The sequence below is a fragment of the Lepidothrix coronata genome, unplaced genomic scaffold (assembly GCF_001604755.1).
Source record: "Lepidothrix coronata isolate B3197 unplaced genomic scaffold, Lepidothrix_coronata-1.0 Scaffold289, whole genome shotgun sequence".
In the NCBI taxonomy this organism is placed as follows: Eukaryota; Metazoa; Chordata; class Aves; order Passeriformes; family Pipridae; genus Lepidothrix; species Lepidothrix coronata.
Genome location: NW_016690469.1, coordinates 250,758 through 259,385, shown reverse-complemented (window position 1 = coordinate 259,385; position 8,628 = coordinate 250,758). Strand labels below are relative to the sequence as shown.

Below are 8,628 nucleotides of genomic sequence, written 5' to 3'. Positions count from 1 at the left end.
AGACTCAGACTGAAATAGCCTTCCCTGCCTAACCGCCCTCCCTTAATCACTGCCAAGATTGTTTCTAACTATGAGTACCTGTCTTCTTTGAAATCCTATTCTAAGAAGGGAGCAGGAAATTTGTGCAGAAATTACAGGTTAGCACTCTGGTAAACGTATAAAACACTGATGGGTTCTGTGGCTTGCTGAGACCACCAATACTTTCACATCACCATGCCATGATTGTGCCATGATTATTAGCAATCCAAAATTAAAATACTTACTCTGAAAATGGATCAGTTTGCTGTTTCATGCTGTCAAATGAACCTGTAGGCAGGCATTGATATTTCACTGGGGTCTGAAGGTGAATGGAAATGGAATTGAGCTGAATGCTAAATTTAACACTATCCACAGGAAACCAGGGTCTCTGAAACCAAAAGAGATGAATCTTGCAATGAGTAAGTATTGGATTAGCAGCCTGAATGCTTCACCAGTTTCATCTTTCTTGCCAATATTATATACAGAAAGTCTCCCTGTTCAGTTCCTGCTTGTCAAATAGGTGCCAAGTAATCAACTTCAGACCAGGCTGATGGGGGATAGGTAGCAATGAAATCACCTTATTAATATGGTACATAGATTTTAAGGGTCAAAATATTAATTTAAAGTATCCTGTTTTTTTCTTCAGCAAAAGGTTATCTAGCTTGCAGTATATGGGCCTTCATCCAATTTTGCCTTTTGTGTTACAGTGATAGGAAGGCAATTTGCCACTGCCACTTCTACTAATCTATCTTCAAATCAGAAGTGAATGAACTAACAGAGCTTCAAGGACAGAGTTAGCTGAACCTTCACTAGGAGTTTCAATGAGATTAATTGACAGGATATTTTAAAACTCCCTTTGACAGCCTGACAGCAAGACAAGTTGGAACAAGGGACTGTCCTAGGCCTGTTTTCTGTGTTTATAAAAATGCCAGACAGCACACTCCACAGTGAGGTGGGAAACAGCGAAGCTGACAAGTTGCTCCTTCCCCAGGCAGATCAGGGTGGTATATGGAAATCTTTACCTAGCCACAGGATGAATAGAAAGGAAGCCATGAAAGCTAAAAGCAGATATGTCACAACAAATGGCTCTCTTACTGCAAGATAGCCACTCCTGGAGAGCACAGAAACAACAGGATGTATCTGCTGGTACCTGGCACTGCTCATTCATCTAGCAGTAAAACATTTTTAAAGGTCTTAACAGTAGGAATGCAACACTCCCATTTTTGCCAGGTAATGACTTCCTAATATGAAAAAAAAAAAGGGTTCGTTTCTTGTTATTTTTAATTTCATTACACTTTTTCATTTTTTAATTAAAATGTTTTAGAGACGAACATAGGAGATACCTTAGAAGAAAAAAGATGTTTGAAGGATCGTTGCTCTGTTCATCCCCAGCAGAGTTGCTTGCAGAGGAGAGGAGCTGTGAACACTTTTACACAGGCAAGCTGCATATTTCTATCACACTTTGCTAGAGTAGAATTCAATCTGAGCACACTGTCAAAGGAAGGCTGATGGCAGGCAACTAATTCATTCCCTATTCCAGGCTTTTTATTCCAACAAGTTCATTTCACAGGATAGTTAACAGATCTTCTTATGATAAGGATGACTGCTCAAAGCACTTAGGGTGGTGTTGTTTTAATACCAAATCTATACTGAAGTGCTTGACACAAGTAGTGCCATACAAAGTAGCTTACTAAGGCTAGTGGAGCAGAACAAGACATGAAACCTAATATCAGCATTCCTCTGTTTCTGAAAGTTCAATGAAGCCTCTTGATGCTGTGGGTATTTTTCAAATCAGATGCCTTCACACATTTTAGTTACAGCAAATGTAACTATATTTGCAGATTAATTTGCTGGGTAAAGATTTCACTCTGAAAGTATTCTTTCAATTTTTGTAGTCCTTACACACCTAACACATTCCCACTGACATTTATGTGGTATAAGATTATTGCACTTTATTTCTTTGCAGGGAAATCACCCAAAAGGAGGAAGACAAATCATTTATCACCAGTTGAATGCATATGTCCCGATTTTATGTGGTATGTAATTGTTTATATAATAAATATTTATAATGTAAGGAAATTAAATATTATACAAGCCTACTACAGAAAAAGTATTTTCAAGCATTAATGATGAAAGTCAAAGAGAGTTAAACTTTTCCTCCTGTTTTCCAAAAGTGCTTTTGACTCAGCTTTTGAACTCATCCTGGCTGTTTCCACAGCCTTGACTGAAAATCTCCTCTCTCTCCTGCCACAGAAGTCCTTTAAAACTTCACTACTATTTTGACCCATTGAATTCTTTTCCAGGTCATTAGGTATCTAAATGTAACAGAACACCTATTATGTATGGTTTGTCCTAATTATCAGAAGTCATGAGGATTGTGATGGTTGATTCATGAACCACATCTTTAACAGAATGAGAAAAATATTAGCTCAATTAATTTGGTTTTGAGTTCTTTCTGCAGCCTTTATTTTCACAAAGATATACACACACAATCCCACGTCACTTGGTCAATAGAGAACGAGTCACATACGGTTATGCTGCTCACACTTTCACCTTCTAAACTTGCATAAGCAATTAAAAAGAATTAATTGAACGTATGGATTGCACTGAAGGTCAAGACTCGTTTTAACTCATACCTAGATATTTGTTAGGAGCAACCATTGACCTGTACCATCACTATGGTATCCATGTCTAGTGAAAATGAACATTGATTGTTTTTGCCAATATTACATTGTTGTACCAACTGTCAGTAAACTGCACTTTCCTGTCAACAAGGAAGAAGAACACTGCAGAAAACAGAAGTGTCAGTGATGGCTACTATGCTTTGTTTAAGGCACGTGTAGATAAAAACACTTTGTCTCAAAATAATTATTAGGTTTTGGAAGCTTCCCTGAATTTTGAGAGATCGTTCACAAAGAGACTCAGCCAAATAAGATTTGGGCTTTTTCAAGTATATAGAAGTTTGTCCATGAAGAAATTTCAAAATGCTCCCACATATCTAAAATGGTTGTGTTCATAGCCCAATTTGTTTAGTGTTAAAATTGCATTCCCCTCCGTGTCCCCCCATCAAACCCTGTGAACAGTACAGGTGTTGAGTAGAGAAACAACAGTTTTAAGTTTTGAATTTGCAAATGCCTCCTGAGATTTTGCAAATCAAAAATCTAATTCTGGGCATGATAATTAGTAGAGAGACACCTGCATTTGTCAGCCAAGCATTCATGCTCTCTATTAGTCTGCTTACGGTTGCACTTGCTCATTGAGCATACAAATATCAAATCCATAACAAGCAGTTTCCTGTAACTGCTACTCATCCCAGTGATGACCAATAGAAAGGAGTGACAAAATGAAAGAGTCTGCACTGAGATCTGTTATTCTGAGTTCTGCCAAAAACACCACAATGGGTAAAAAAACATGGAGGAAGAGGGAAAAAAAAAAAAGGGCAGGGGAAAATGCTTACACAGCCACAAGAGGGACACAGGGTCATGAGAGGTGATCTTTATGCATTCAACTAGATGAAAATTAGTTGGTCTGTTACACTCAGAGAGAAAAGAAAATTCTGCAGACACATTGAATACTTCTATCTTATGCCAGGGTCAAACCAAAACTGTTGAAAAATGTCAGCAGCCACATGAGATGTTGAGCAACAACTCTAAAATGCCTGAGACCACACCTTTTCCCTCCTCTATCTCAGATCAAATGAGTTTACATCCTTAGATGAATCCTGACAGGCAAGTGCCATATCTGAGTTTGACTAGAACTAAGGTAATGGTGCTAGAAGACTGTTGAACAGCTTCCAACACCTAGATTAGCAAAAGTATGAAGACATTCTTACATTTTTAAAAAGTTCATGGCCTCAGTTATGTTGGAATATTAAAGTTCTCTGTGGCCATCAGTCTGAACTTCTGTCACAGCTACTTCAGTGCAACTATAGCAATTAAATCACGAAGCATCTGGGGGAAAGCAGAATCCCAAAAAAGCCTGTGATTCATTCTAGAGTGTCCTGTTACTTCAGGGGGCGAACACTATTACCAGCACTCATGACAGTGAGCAAGTATGATTTGTCAATATGATTTTTTCCAACACTGAACTCAGAAACCTGTAAGAAATCTTACTCATGCTTGTGGGCTTAGAGCTTGGTAGAACTGATACAGAAACTGTTGGACTTTAGCAGCAGTGGTCATCAGAACTAAGGGAAGCATGCAATGAATTTATTGTTTAATAAATTTTCATGTTCTCTGGTTAGCTTGAGTCAATCCCCACAGGAAACTGAGGGGTTTCTCCATAGGAAACCTTCTGCATCTACTTCAAGAGGCAAGATATTAACTTTATTTTTAATAAAATATTTTTCTAAGTATCTAAATTAACAGAAGCAACAAAACACTACTTCTCTCTGTGCTTCAGGAGTAGCAGTTATGTATGACAGATATGTTTTCATCTCTTATGCTGTATTTCTTCAGAATACATCTAGTTGTCAGATTTTGAAAAAATAAAGAAAAATTAGATGAAGAAAAAAAAAAACTTTTCCTGTTAATAGTATAGGGCTTTTCCTATAACTCACTGCCATAGCACTACTTCCCTCCTTAGTGATCTTTTGGTACTGACAATGCAGTGCAAATTAAGAGAAGTAAGCCTTTCTGCAGACAGAAGCATACTTACAGAGTTGGACTGAAGCCTCAGCAGGACAATAAAGAAGCTCCTCTAGAAAATAAAATATATATATAACTACGATAGACATTTAAAAGGAATATATCTCCCAGACATATCCCTTCCTTCACAAGTGGAGACTGCAGGATAATTTATGGACACTAGCCATTTGCCACTCCTATTGGCTTTCTGAGTTTCTTCTTCAGACAGGCTGTGACTGCCAGAAGACACAAACTGCACGTGATCCCTTTGAAAGCAGCAGCAACCACGGCCCTTTTTTCTACCCACTGAAATAAGGCATGACCTTGATGTTGCAAGTCTCTAATTAATACTCAAAAAAGCAAGTTATATATACACACCCAGTGCAATATATGAAAATTAAGAAGATTTCCAGCTGTAAAGCTCAAATATCAAGCTACTTACAACCAGGCTGAGTGGATCTGAGAATCCTTTAGAGTCAGCATCAAGCATCACTGATGCACAAACACAACACTGTTTGAAGAGATTTGTGCTTAATTTGTGATTGAAGGCTTGCAACTCATAAAATAGAAAGGAAGAGAGAAAGAAATAAAGCTGGTCTGCAGACAAATAGATTCCAGCCTACCTGCTTTTTGTACTTCTGTCCATAATTCTGGAAGCTGGTGCTTTGCTGTGCTGATGAAACTGTCATTGAATTGATTGTCTCAGTTGCTAAGGAAACCAAAAGGATGATGCTAATGGATACTATTTATGACAACAAAAAGCTTAGAAAATGTTTGCCATGAAAAGATGATGTCACAAGTTAGTTAAAAGCTACCTTGAGTATTAGCACAGAAAAGAGAATTAGGTAGGATTTTTTCCTTTTTTCCCCTCTGACACTTTTTTTTAATCAGACACTTATGGTTTTATGCACTCCAGCTGGTTTGACCTTTCAGCATCACTTCATAGTAATTTTTCTACCTTTATTTCAAAACACTGAAGTTAGCTTAAACACAGAGCCATTGTAATTCTAAGCAGTCAAGCCTAGGATTTTTTAAAAAGCATCACACAATGTGCAAAATAGAATTTTACTTTGGGAATGCTGACCAGAAGACAGAATTTTTGAATCAAAAGCATTTGATTTGAGATTCTTCCACCTTTGCTCTTATGAACTGCAGGTTATGGAAGATTTTCATAATAGATATAGCAGACCTCATAAAATAAACCTGTGTGACAAATTACATTTTCAGGAACTTGTATTTATATCATCATCATCATCATCATGGCTAGGCTTTGCGAACGAAGATTTGGGAAGGTCTCTACCCATGTTTGTTACAAGCACACTGGTGGTTAAAAAGGCCAATACGAGATAGACATGTCCGGTTGCAAAAGGCACAGCAGAAAGACTCCTTAGATTGTATATTCTGCAAGACACGATTCTTTCTGCATTGTCTTTTCTCCTCAAGAGTGATCCTGCGTGCTTTCTCAAAAGCATCAGCAGCATTATAAATGGTGTGTCTCCAGGCCTCCCAATTTGAGGCCAGAGTAGACCAGTTATGTTGATCAATATGGCCAAGGCTGAGATGTTGTTTCAGGGAGTCCTTGTATCTTCTCTTCGGGGCTCCTCTCTTGTGGCAGCCAGTGGCAAGTTCACCATAGAGCAAGATCTTAGGGAGGCGGTGGTCCTGCATCCTTGAGATGTGCCCTGCCCAGCACAGCTGTGTTCTCAGCAACATGGCCTCAATACTTGTGATTGCTGCTTGTTCTAGAACAGATGTATTGGTCACATAATCTGACCAGTGGATATTTAGGATTGTGTGGAGACAGCGTTGATGGAAGTGTTCTAGGAGACCAGGTGGTGACAGTAGATGACCCATGATTCAGATCCATATAAGAGAGCAGACAGCACTATGGCTCTGTAAACGCTGATCTTTGTACTTTTCTTCAAGTGTTTATTTCTCCAAACTCTTTTATGAAGCTTTCCAAAAGCACTATATGCCTTTGCTAACCTGTTGTCTATCTCTCCGTCAATCTTACCGTCCAAGGAGATGAGGCTGCCTAGGTAATTAAACTGCTGGACTGATTTGAGCTCTGATTCTCCAATGGTGATATGGGGATGAAGGAAGACTTCCTGAGGTGCTGGTTGATAGAGAACTTCTGTCTTCTTTAAGCTGACTTCCAGCCCAAAGAGCTCAGCAGCGTCTTCAAAGCAGGATGTTAAACGCTGCAGAGCTGCTTCTATGTGGGCCACAAGGGCGGCGTCATCAGCGTAAAGCAGCTCCCGGACAAGATGGTTTATATAGTAAAAAAAAAAAAAGGCAATGTCCATTAAAAAGAGACAGATTTTCAAAAAACATAAAAAAAACACCAGGGAACTGCAAATTATTTTTTTTTTCTCCACAAGCTACATGTTCACAGCATGAGTCATATCAAAAGCAACCACACAAGTATGAATAAGTGAAGGATCAAGCTCCAGGCATGTATTTATTTACAGAATGCTCAAGGAGTTATTTCTGCTCTGGAGTCACAGATGACCCATAGTCAGACACCTTGTTGCCATGGAAATCTCTCACTATCACTCTCTGCCTTGTTCCCATTCAAGATCCTCCTTTGCATCCCTGGTGATCCCTGCCTGCCACAGCTCCCATGTGCCCCTCAGCTTGGGCAGGCAGCAGCTGCTGGCAGGATTGGAGCACATTTAACCCTATCTGGCACTTCTAGTTATAGGAAGGTCCAGAAAGTGAATCTTTAGACTTATGATACTTTACTGAACATCTTTTGCCACCTTACATTCTCATGCACAGAGAGATCTCTAAAGTTGTGTCTTATTGCTTAATTAGTGTTACAAAGAAGTAAACACAGAAACTAGTGCCCATCTGTGCTACTGAGATAGTAGGAAGTCCTAGACAATTAACAAGAATTTGTTTCTAGAGAAAGGAAAGAGAAATAACATCCTATGTCTGCTCCTTCTTATGGGAAATTCATTCACTGAGGCAATTCAGTGACAGAGGTCATAAGGCACATGCAAAACAACAACATAAAAGCAACATAAAACCAAAAAAACCACACACACCAATCCCCAAAAAATTTGAAAGATAGAGGGAAGCACACACTGCACATGAGCACAGAGTCATAGAATCTCTTGAGTTTGAAGGGACCCGTAAGGATGAGAGTCCAACTCCCTGTTCCTTGCAGGACTATCTAAAACTAAACCATGTAGGCAAGAGAATTATCACTCCTTGAATTCTGACAGGCTTGGTGCCATGACCACTTCCCTGAGAAGCCTGTACTAGTGACCAACCAGGTAACCCAGTACAACCCCCCTGAAATGAGCAGGGACCTTTTTCTGTTAGATTGGGTTGCCCAGAGCCCATCTACCACCTCTCTGGGCAACCTGTTCCAGTGTTTCGCCACCCTCAGTGTAAAATACATTTCTTCCTTATAACCAGTCTAATTCTACTCTCTTGTAGTTTGCAACAATTACATCTTGTCCTATTGCTACAGGCCCTACTAAAATGTTTGTTCCCATCTTTCTTATAAGACCACTTTAATTATTGAAAACCAAAAGAATGTCTCCCTTGAGCCTTCTTTTCTTAATGCTGAACAACCTCAATTCTCTCAGCCTTTCCTTATAGGAGATTTGTTCCATTGACCTGATTCCCATCCCCCTGATCATCTTCATAGCCCTCCTCTGGACCCACTCTAATATGTCTTTCCTGTGATAAGGACTCAAGGTCAGATCTCACCAGAATGGAGAAGAGGGGCAGAATCACCACCCTAGACCTGCTGTACACACTTCTTTTGGTGCAGTCCAGGATATGGTTGGCTTTCTGGGCTGCGAGAGCACATTGATGGTTCATGTCTAGCACTTCATCTGCCAGTAACCCCAAGTCCCTCTCCACAGCGCTGGTCTTCAGACTGTACTGATACTGAGGAGTGCCTTGACCCAGGTCCAGCACTTTGCACTTGGCCTTGTTGAACCTCATGAGGTTCCCATGCGCTCACTTC

General features: G+C 39.6%; 1 long non-coding RNA gene across 1 annotated transcript; it reads right to left on the bottom strand.

The window, feature by feature from the left end:
- Positions 1 to 311: 311 nt before the first annotated feature.
- On the bottom strand, positions 312 to 5,326 carry LOC108508278. The gene is made up of 3 exons (XR_001878360.1): positions 5,267 to 5,326; positions 4,675 to 4,716; positions 312 to 406 (listed from the first exon to the last, which is right to left on the bottom strand). It is a non-coding gene; the product is annotated as an uncharacterized LOC108508278 (long non-coding RNA).
- Between the last annotated feature and the right edge of the window lie 3,302 nt (positions 5,327 to 8,628).